Genomic DNA, 12,439 nt, shown 5'->3' on the forward strand with positions numbered 1-12,439 from the left:
GTAAACACGGCACCTCGAATAAGATACACCAAAACGAGTTTATCAGTAAAAGGTAAACCACTACCTTAAAATAAGGTAAACAACATATCTCATTAAGGTAAACACGCTACTTTAAAATAAGGTAAACAACATACCTTATTAAAATAAATACCTTGCCTTAAAATAAGATAAATGACACACATTATTAAGTAAATTTTCTGCCTTAAATAAGGTAAGCGACTCGTCTTATTTTGCTTAGTACTATGTCTCAAATAAGGTAAAATAAAATATAATTTATCATTAAAAAAGTAAACCGCTACCTTAAAATAAAATAAATAACATGCCTTATTTAGGTAAACTTTCTGTCTTAAATAAGGTAAACGACCCACATTATTGTATAAATATCGTGCCTCAAATAAGGTAAATAAAAATATAATTTATCATTAAAAAGGTAAACAACACGCCTTATTTAGGTAAATACGGTACCTTGAATAAGATACACCAAAACAAGTTTATCACCAAAAGGTAAATCACTACCTTATAATAAGGTAAACAACATATCTCATTAAGGTAAACACCCTACTTTAAAATAAGGTAAATAACATATCTTATTAAAGTAAATACCTTGCCTTAAAATAAGATAAATGACACATCTTATTAAGCAAATTTTTAGCCTTAAATAAGGTAAATGACTCGTCTTATTTTGCTAAGTACTCTGTCTCAAATAAGGTAAAATACAATATAATTTATCATTAAAAGGTAAATCGCTACCTTAAAATAAGATAAATAACATATCTTATTAGGTAAACTTTCTGCCTTAAATAAGGTAAACGACTTACATTATTGTATAAATACCGTGCCTTAAATAAGGTAAACAAAAATATAATTTATCATTAAAAAAGTAAATATTATTTTAAAATAAAGAAAACGACATATCTTATTTAAATAAACACCTCAAATATGATAAGCTAAAATATAAGTTATCATTAAAAAGGTAAATCATTACTGTAAAATAAAGTAATTGACATGTCTTATTAAGTAAACTACGTGCCTTAAATAAGGTAAACAAAATAATCATTAAATATGAAAATTATTACCTTAAAATAAGGTAAACGACTCGCTTTATTAGGCAAATTTTTTGCCTTAAATAAGATAAACGATATGCTTTATTTAAGGAAATACTGTGCCTCAAATAATATCCACTAAAATAGATTTATCAGTAAAAGGTAAACTACTAGTAATATAAGGCAAAAAAAAAAATGTATCAAATTTAAAGTAAAAATAATTAATCTTTTTTAGAGATTAAAGTTAGTTTCTCAATATTCCCATGAATCTCAAATTTAAAGAAAATATATTTATAACTATTAAGTATTATATTTATAACTATTAAGTATTAATTTCTCAATATTGATATAATTGCTACCTGACAGACAAATTTACATGGGAGATATAAAAACCACTTATCAATCATCAAAGCAAAAGTTAACCATAGTAAAATATCTTATAATCTCTTAAAATTAATGCACTTCAGTTGAATGTTTCTCAATCATCTTTACACTAACAAATCTCTCTCCAGCTTCATTTTCCATGTACTTAAGAAAATATTTGCATTGCTCTTTCACCATTTGTCTGCAATCCCAAAGTAGCAAAAAAGATTTTACAATGTGTTAGTATTCTATACTACTAAATGAGAATGAAATTTTTTATACATTGACATAATCTTAATTGAATATATGTACTATAAGAGATCAGTTTTGTAGAAAAAAACCTTTTAAAGTAATAGAATTTTATGTTGCAACTTGTGTACCAAACTATACATACATACAATTATGTTTCGATTAAATTTAATATGAAGATAAATTTGGTTAATTGATAAAAAGAAAAAGAGATATTCCTAAATTTTTCATGAGAAAATTAGGTGGTTACCAACTTTTACTTATTTTAATTTTTATTATGTTTTTCATATTAATTCATGAGAACATGGGGATTCTAATCCTCAATGTCCATCCTACCATTCTAATTTAGTTTCTACAATAAATAAAAATAAAAAACACAATTATTTGTACTTATAATTACTGTCTCTTCTCAACGGACTCCAAAATCAAATTTTTATTGAAGAGAATAGAAGTGAATAGAAGTCAATAAGACAAATTTTTTCTGCAAACATATATTTTTACACAAATGCAAAGCAATTAGAGATTTTTTTTTTTTTTTCTGATCGTACATTTTTTTTGTAACTTTTCCTAATGCAACTAAATCTCACCAAATGCAGCTTAACAACTTTACTTCAGTACAATCCCATAAAATTCATCAAAATTTGTGGTTTACATTTTATTACTGTATCAAAAATAAAGAAACTACTTTGTCAAAGAGTGAACCAAAAAAATTTCTCTGTAAAAATTATTGTTTCATCAAACATTGTGGTTTACATTTTAGTCTAAATAAACTGCTGAATAGATTATAAGTACATTTACACCATCTAGACCAAGAGCATGGACAAGTACAAAAGAAATCTAGTATGTACAAGTACAGTTAAGCAAAAAAAATAAGTTCCAGTCCAATAAAATTTTTGGCAAAAAGTTTGTAGTATATTTCTTTGACATTCCAATAGAAAGAGACTTTATTCCAATTATCAGAACAAGCTCATACTCAGCATGGGAAGAGTGTGCCCTCTAGTCATTTTTGTATAACATATATGTATATATAATATTGTGCTATGCTAATTTTCACTATGATAATGAGATATCAATCAAGATAGAACAAGATAATTTTTTTACTATTTGAATGCATTTAGTTATAGGAAGAAATAAAAGAAGACTTTCTATGAGTTATTTCACCAAACACTTGGAAGACATTATATTGTCATACAAACAATGACTATAAAAGCACACATAAACTTATACACATATACATAGGCAATACAAACTAGAATCAATAGAGGATTAAACGAGGGAGAAACAAAGATTTAGAGAGAGAAACTAAAACAAATTCAGAAAGAAAGAAAAGAGAAAGTTACGTACATTTGAATATTGAAGGACGGTGGCGGTTGCGGTTGTAATTGCAAAAGTATAGCATTGATGTCGGTTGTGGAGTAATCGGAGGGACGCTGGCAATGGAGGTCTTGCGGTGGAGCTTGCGTACATTAGGCTGCTATGGAGGAATAGGAGTCCTCTGCAACTCAATTAATCAAAGTCATAACTTATAATGTAAGGGTATATTGGGCAGATCAATTATAAAATAGGGTATATTTCAATTAAATCTATTTTGCAGTTACTTTTGATGAATGTGTAATAAAAAGAGGTAATTATCAACTTATCCCAAACAGATGCGTATTGCCCAGCCCATACGCAAGCCCAATTCGGAGACCCAGAAACAGTTCGTTGCCAGTTCCACCACGTTTGTCTTCGTCCCGCTTTCGAAGGCATCAGGGGTTTTTGAATTGATCGATTTCATCACACACAGAGAGCGAAACCCCTAATTTTGGAGAAGAAGTTGAATTGGGGATGAAGAGAAATGGCAGTTCAACGAAGCGTTTAACTAAGTATTTGGACGAGACACCATATTTAGGTAAACATCATGCCTCAAATAAAGTAGAATAATACATAATTTATCATTAAAAAGGTAAATCGCTACCTTAAAATAAGGTAAACGATGTGTCTTATTTACGTAAACACCTTATCATGTAAACTTCCTGTTGTAAATAAGGTTAACGACACACCTTATTTAGATAAATACCATGCCTCAAATAAAGTAAAATAAAACTTATTTTACCATTAAAAGGGTAAAATACTATCTTAAAATAAGGTAAACGACACACCTTATTTAGATATATACTGTGCCTCAAATAAGTTAAGATAAAACATAGTTTATCATTAAAAGGTAAACCACTACCTTGAAATAAGATAAATGATATGTCTTATTTAGGTAAAATCAGTGTCATAAATTTGATAAACCAAAATATAATTTGTCATTAAAAATTTAAATTACTACCTTAAAATAATGTAAATGACACACTTTATTAGACAGACTTCCTGCCTTAAATAAAGTAAAAGACACACCTTATTTAAATAAACATCGTGTCTCAAATAAGATAAACCAAAATATAATTTATCATTATAAAAGTAACCAGTACCTTAAGGTAAATGAAATGTCTTATTTAGGTAAATATACTGTCTTAAAATAAGTTAAACGAGATGCTTTATTATGCAAATCTTCTGCCTCAAATAAGGTAAACGAGACACGTTATTAGGTAAATGATGTGTTTTAAATAAGGTGAACAACATTTGAAATTCATCATCAAACCAAAGTGTTAAGGTGATCAATATGGTTGACCTCAAATTCATAGTATTGCCCTAGGTTTTGAGATTCCAATTCATGGCATATTTCATTTTTTAGTGTTCCTATCGGCGTTACATTCCTGTAATCTCCTTAACTTCAAATCTCTTCTAAAAAGAAGCAATGATTTGATCATTTTTTCTCACTTTCTCTTTAACCATATAGCAAGGATATGTTTAGCAAATTAAATCTTAAAAGAAAAATACACAATTCAAATTTATGTTATAACGTCGGTTACACCAACTGAAGTAAATACTTTATATGTCACTTAAAAATTGAAGCAAAAAGTCCTTTTTGTAGTAGTGAAAAGTAAACGACACGCCTTACTTGGTAAACTCTGTGTCTTAAGAAAGGTAAGCAACACACTTTATTAGATAAATATTGTTCCTTATTTACCAAAATATAATTTATTATTAGAAAGGTAAACAACTACTTTAAATAAGGTAAACGACATATCTTATTAGGAAAACTCTATATATTAAGAAAGGTAAACGACACACCTTATTTGGTAAACTCGGTGTCTTAAGAAAGGTAAACGACATGTTTTATTTAAGTAAATTTTGTGCCTTATTTACCAAAATATAATTTATTGTTAAAAAGGTAAACAACTACCCTAAATAAGATAAACGACATGTCTTATTAGGTAAACTCCTTGCGTTAAATAAGGTAAACGACACGCCTTATTAGGTAAACTTCGTGCCTTAAATAAGGTAAACGACAAGCCTTATTTATGTAAACTAAGCCTCTTTCAAAAAAAAAAAATAATAATATTAAGGTAAACCAAAGCATAATTTATCATTAAAAAGGTAAACAAGCACCTTAAAATAAAGTAAACGACACACCTAATTAGGTAAACATTGTGCCAAATAACTACCTTAAAATAAGATGAATGACACGCTTTATTAGGTAAACTTCGTGTCTTAAATAAGGTAAACAACATACTTTATTTTAGTAAACTCTGCACCTTAAATAAGGTAAACTAAAACATAATTTATCACTAAAAAGGTAAGCGACTACCTTAAAATAAGGTAAACGACATGCCTTATTAGGTAAACTCTGTGTCTTAAATAAGCTAAACAAAAACATAGTTTATCATTCAAAAGGTAAACAACTATCTTAAAATAAGGTAAACGACACGTCTTATTAAGTAAACATCATGCCAAATAACTACTTTGAAATAAGATAAATGACACGTCTTCTTAAGTAAACTTCGTACCTTAATAAGGTAAACAACATGTTTTATGCCTTAAATAAGGTAAATCAGAATATAATTTATCACTTAAAAGGTAAATAACTACCTTAAAATAAGGTAAACGACACGCCTTATTAAGTAAGTATCGTGTTAAATAATTACCTTAAAATAAGATAAATGGGACACTTTATTAGGTAAACTTCGTGCCTTAAATAAGAATAATAATATGCTTTATTTAGGTAAACTCCATACCTTAAATAAGGTAATAAAATAAAAATTTAGGTCATTACTCTTGTTTTTCTATTGATGAAGATTATTCTGTTATAATAACAATGTTAGGCTTGTTAGTTGTTCATTCCAAAGTAGTTTTCAAGAAGGAACTTAAGGACAAGATCAAGTGAGTTTCAAATGCATATGTCTCTTACAGTACAGATATACATGTAACAATCTTAGTCCTACTAATAATTATGTCACTAAACCACAAAGTACTACAGATTTTTCAAAAAAAAAAAAAATTAAGCCTTCTTCATCTCTCTATGGCAATATATACAAGTTTTGTAACACATGAACAAATCAAGTTGTGAGAACACATATTTATTCATATTGCTTCATGATTGAATGGAGTGGTAAGTTTCAGAAGTGGCCTAGGAATCTCTTTTGAAAATTCTTAGTACAATGCCCATTTTTATTCAATTTACTCCACTTCTTGAGATTTACCACAATGTGTACATATGGAGTGATCGCTAATTAATGTAAAAATATTAGTTGTATGTGCAAATTTAAGTACTCTATGAATAAAATTGTTACAAATATGCAAGAAGCTATAAAAACAAATAATGAGTTTCTAATAACACGTGTTTGAGAGTTGAACCCAAAAATAAAGATAACAAGTTTATAAAATATTGGGAAAACAATTCTAAGTATCGTCTTGTCTCTCGCCTCTCAAGCTTTGAAAGATATTTCCAAAACCCATAAACTCCAGCAAATGTTAGAAGCCTCTGTTAATATATCTTCCAAGCGTACCTAAATTATAAGATATTATTAATTAATATTGTTGGGTGTACAACCAAAGTCTCACATTGGCTAGAAATGGGAAGGATCTTGGGTATATAAGGATGGACACTATCTCCATGGGAATGAGGCTTTTTGGGAAGGTGCCCAAACAAATCCGTGAGGGACACTATCTCCATTGGAATGAGACCTTTTGGAAAGGTGCCCAAAAATAAATCCGTGAGGGCTTAAGCCCAAACCGAACAATATCATACTAATAGAAAAATAGATGGTGTCCGACGATCCTTACAAATATACTTCAACTAATGTCATATCTATGTATAGTTTGTATGTATAGATATATTATGTATATTAGTATGTGTATAGTAATTTAAATCTTTCATAGATTCATTTTAGGCCACCAAAAGAGATTGTGTCCTAGTGCTCAGGTTCCTTTTGGCAACGTTGAAAGAAGGCAATTAAAAGCTCAATCATTTGATCACTAAGACAAGGATTAATATGGAATTCTGAAACACCATGCTCCTAAAACACCATGTGTCTTCCACTCATTGCAAATAAAGGCTAATCATTCAAATCACTAGCACTTAAACTGTAAGCATTAATAATGACACATGCCATTGAGCAATTAAAACAAACATTGCATGAGCACACAAGTTTTTATCCACATTTCACAATTTTTAAGCTCACTTAGTCACATTACACAGAGCCCAATAAATTATGCAAATATATTTTTACTAAAATGTAATCTTTAAAAATTATTTTTAATTATAAATTATGTTTTTATTTACCCAATTTAAGGCACGGAGTTTACTTAATAAGATCTGTTATTTACCTAATTTAAGGCACGTTATTTTTCTAATAAAGATGTCGTTTACCGTATTTTAGGCACATTATTTACTTAATAAAGCGTGTCATTTACCTTATTTTTGTGTAGTAATTTTTGTTTACCTTATTTAAGACATGGAGATTACCAAAAAAGGAATGTTGTTTACCTAATATAAGACACGTTTTTCACCTAATTAGACATGTCGTTTACCTTATTCTAGGTACGTTATTTACCTAATAAGTCATGTCGCTTACCTTATTTTAAGGCATTAAGTTCACCTAATTAGGCACATGATTTATCTAAATTAAGGAATGTTGTTTATCTAATATTACATGTTGTTTACCTTATTTTTTAAATGATTCATCAACGTATGAGCGTTTTTAACCTATTAATAATACATAAGTTTGGAAATTAACACCAAATATATTCCCCTAAAAAAATAATACTTTTAATTATAAATTATATTTTTGTAACCCAATTTAAGGCACAGAGTTTACTTAATAAAATATGTTGTTTACTTAATTTAAGACACGAACTATATCTAATAAGACATGCCGCTTACCTTATTTAAGGATAGTGGTTTAGCTTTTTTTTTTTAAAAAAATACAATGGGTATTTCGTTTACCTTATTTAATATACGAAATTTACCTAATAAAGCATGTCGTTCACCATATTTTTAAAGTAGTGATTTACTTTTTTAATAATAAATTATTTTTTTTACCTAATAAGACGTATCATTTTTAATTTCCACAATTGCTACTATTTAAATTAATTACTAAATAATACTAAAATGCAAATTAAAACTAAAGGAATTAAAATTTGTTCATAAACTAAAATAAACTTTACTAAAAACTATAATAAATAATAAAGATGCCTAGCCTAAAGTGAGATAAATCACACGCCTTATTAAATATATTCTTTGCCTTAAAAAATTAAATTAAAACATTACTTGTAAAATATTATCATTAGAAAGGTAAACCACTAACATAGGTACCGTGGTTGGGCGAACTTTGTAAATACTTAAGCTCTCTATATTGATGATTTTCACAATTATATTGAACTGGGTTGCGACTCCATATGATGTAGCCTTGGTTCCTTGACCTCAAAACTTGTACTTATCTTTCAAGGCCAAGACTTCCAAGTGTAAACCACTACCGTAAAATAAGGCATACAACACATTTTATTAAGTAAATTTCGTATTTTAAATAAGATAAATGACACGATTTATTAGGTTTTTTATTGTCTATATTCCTTACAATTGGCAAAACAAGAAATTAAAATACTTATTTAAACTGGGAAGCATAATTTTGTGTGTTAATGAAAATGACATTTTACTTAGCAACTAAAAATCTCATTGACTAAAATACCAAGCTAGATTGGCACATGGTATTTTACAATAAGTCCTCTAAAAGTTCTAGCCAGCTTATGCACCAAATGCAAGGATTTGATATATACACTTTCCAACTAATGTTATTATGGTAGATCCTATAGTCATACATAACTATATATACATGAGAGATATTTATGATAAAATAATAAATGATTAAAGCTGGAACTCATTTGGAGAAGTTGCAATGAACAAAGCCAATTGAATGTAAACTAATTTAGAAAGAATCAATACAAACAAACCAATAAAACTTTAAATCAATGTTGACAGTTGTCATAGAAAAGAGCTTACTATAGAATCACAATAATAATAAAAAAATATTACTTATGTAATAGATGAAAGTGAGTACTCTTCACACTACCCCAGAATAATATTTCGTCATATTTTCACTAAATAAGGTAATGGTTGTTAACACATATAACTTGAGGTGCATATGCACAATTCGTGTGCCAACTATAATTCATCTTAAAACAAAGTCACCAATAAAGATGCTTGCATTACTTGGCCTCTCACCATCACTGTAATCAAACAAATAGGAGTCTCACATAAGAACCCCATGTAAAAGTATATTTGTGAAGGAAAAGGGAGCAAACATTGCAGCAAAAGAATTTCAATTTCAAACAAAGCACAAATTTCATCAAATAATAACCTTAGATAAGGTAAATCACGCCTTAAAAGATAAACTAGATACTTTTTATAATTATTGAAAGAGTAAATTAAGAGCCTTAAATAAGGTAAACTATGTAGGTGACAACATAAAAATTAATATACTAATGCAATTAAGAAGTGACAAGCATATCAAACATGATAGATTAGGCTAACTAGTGTAAGTGAAAACTGAGAGTACAAAAAGATTGGATTAATAACTCTTTCCATTGATAAAAATCTGGGGCTACAAGTAAGTTCTCTATTCACAATTTTTATATCAAAGTAAACTTTGTCTAAGGCAAAGTTGTATGAGCATAAATATAGTAGAAATTGTACCACTTAATTAGCAGCAAACACTTCTTATATCGTCGAACATTCATTCTTTTCTTATATTTGTTACTTTATTCTTAAAACTATAAGATTTTTAATTGAGAGGGACACAGTTGTGCTCACTAAGAAATGTTAAAACTAGGGAGTTAAGAATAGCTAAAAGGAGAAATAAGAGCAAGCATGAGTTGAAGCATACTGTGTCTATAGTAACTAAAAGTCTTTCTTGCGATCCTTCTTCCAATAGACCTATACTTTTGAGTTTTGAAATTATGGCATTTCCCTGAGAAAAGTAAAATATAGCCATAAATGAACGCATTTTATAAGTTTACAGTTCTTAAACTCGAGAAAATAATAATTAATGAATTCAATTGCCAATTGAACCGACCACTAATACACAATACATTTCTCTAAAAAATGAGTACATCCGAGAAAGTTGTAAAATATATATAGCTTTGAAATGCAACATAACAAAGAAAAAGATATACATTTGACTCATCTAAAGCCACTACCAATTCTTAATTTGCTTATTCATTTGTTATGTTAATAACAGAGAAGAAGAAAAAAGAAACATCTTATTTCAACAAACACTTAGAAGACATTATTCTAAGTCATCTAAGAAGAACAATACATTGTGTGGAGTTAGAAAGAAACAAGAGGACTTTCTAATTTCTATTAGTTATTTCAACAAACAGCTAGAAGACATTATTATATTTTCATACAATGATCAAAACATTATTATAGTTTGTGTGTTGGTTACAAACCAAAACTAAATGGAAGATTGGAGGAAGGAGAAACAAGATCTAAAGAGAAAGAATAATACAAATTCAGAATGGGAAAGAGAAAGTTACTGACCTTCAAATATTGAAGGATGTTGTAGCGTTGATGCTGACAATGGAGGAGGCATAAGGACGCTAGTGATGGCGGAGAGGAGGTAGAGCTTGCGTGCATTGGGTTGGGTTGGGTTGGGTCGCTATGGCAGAATGGGGAGTCTTTAGATTCTTTCTATTGGGGACTCAATTATTCTGGTAAGGGTATATTTGGTAATGAACTTATAAAAGAGGTAGATTTCAATGGATTTTTATATGGAGGTATTTTTGGTTACTTGAGAAAAAAAAGAGGTAATTATCAATTTATCCCTTTTTTAAGAGTACAACTGCTTTTGATTTGTTTCTTTTTTGTTTGACATGCAGGCCCGGCCTGGGCATAGGCGGGCTAGGCCTGTGCCTAGGGTCCACCCAGCTTAAGGGCTCAAATTTTTTTTTCTCTTTTAAAATTATACATTTTTTTACCGATTTTGAAAAATACCACATTTTTTCTAACATAAGGGCCCAAATTTTTTTTTCTCCCTATGGCCCACTTTGTTTGAGGGCAGGCCCTGCATGCATGTTACTTAATTATGACCATTTACTGTAGAAATGGATGACATTTTTTTTTTGGAATAATTTGCATTTTCTATTTTACACCATCACTAATGGTTGCATTATTTTGTTATATATTTTTTTACAATTTAGTGTAAAATTTAGAATATTTTTATTTTTACACTTTAAAGTATATATATATATATATATTTTTTTTTTATATATTTTTACAGAAATTCACGTAGCAATCCACGTAGCAACACTAATAGAGTAACTTAAATTGTAACTAAAATTTACATAACAACCCACATAAAAACTAGCGTAGCAACTACCGGAGCAACCAAACCATAAATTTAAAAACAAAAATTAAAAATGTATATAAGATAATTTTCTTAAAATTTATTACTTTTAGTATAACAAATCTAATTATTCAACACTAAATATTACATCAAAATATAACACCCAATAAATATATTATTGCTTAAAAATTTTACATTTTCTATTATTTACATTCATAGTCATTTATAATTAATTTATAATATAATTTTACATATTGTCAACAAATAATTAATGATTATATTTTAAAACAAAATAAAAAAAGAGTTGGGATGAAAAAAAAAAGTTATAAATTAATTTGGTGTAGATTCTAAATCTAACACTATTAATTGTAAGAAATTTAGTACACATTACTTTGGTGCATAATTTTTTGGCGCAAGGATTAAAATTACACACGATTAACGATGTAGCAATCTATAATCGGTGGTAGAACCTTCTCGAACCAGAATAACACATCGTCTAACCAAAAGGTACGCTTTGCCAAACCATGAGCTGTAGAATTCTTATCACGAGTCACATGAGACAAAACTACTCCTATCCTCAAATAGCATCCTAATTCATTAAAGAACATCTTTCCTTTATTAATAGTTGCTACCAAAAATAACGAATCTAAAAAAATATTTCTAATTGAGATTCTGCACAAATAAGCTCAATTGAGTCTAACTAATGGTGCCGAAGTTTTAAAAAATTGTAATACCTAAATATTACTTTAAAACAAAACAACATCGGGAAACACAAAAATAACAAGATATAAGCGTAAAATAAGAGTAAATAGTGTGACGATTTCATGACACTACAAAAAATTTTATTTTTAGTCACAATAAAATTTGTGACTAAAAGTGAAAAAGTTGGAACTAATTATAAATCGAGTTATTTGCGGCATAACCTCCTTAAGTGGTCAGGTATTTACAACTAACCCCCAATTCTAAAATTTTTGTGGTAAAACCTCCTAAACTCAGCTTTTGTTAGCAGTTAGCCTTTTCCGTCTATTTTTGAGTGTTAAGTGACACGTTGGAATGTCTACGTGTACACAATGT

General features: G+C 28.6%; 1 long non-coding RNA gene across 2 annotated transcripts; it reads right to left on the reverse strand.

The window, feature by feature from the left end:
• Positions 1 to 8,918: 8,918 nt before the first annotated feature.
• Positions 8,919 to 10,842, reverse strand: LOC115723224 (uncharacterized). Of its 2 annotated transcripts, XR_004012922.2 has the most exons (3): positions 10,561 to 10,842; positions 9,905 to 9,988; positions 8,919 to 9,248 (listed from the first exon to the last, which is right to left on the reverse strand). It is a non-coding gene; the product is annotated as an uncharacterized LOC115723224 (long non-coding RNA). The 2 variants fall into 2 exon arrangements; XR_004012921.2 differs by lacking the exon at positions 9,905 to 9,988.
• Positions 10,843 to 12,439: the final 1,597 nt, after the last annotated feature.

This window comes from Cannabis sativa, chromosome 1, assembly GCF_029168945.1.
Source record: "Cannabis sativa cultivar Pink pepper isolate KNU-18-1 chromosome 1, ASM2916894v1, whole genome shotgun sequence".
Lineage (NCBI taxonomy): Eukaryota > Viridiplantae > Streptophyta > Magnoliopsida > Rosales > Cannabaceae > Cannabis > Cannabis sativa.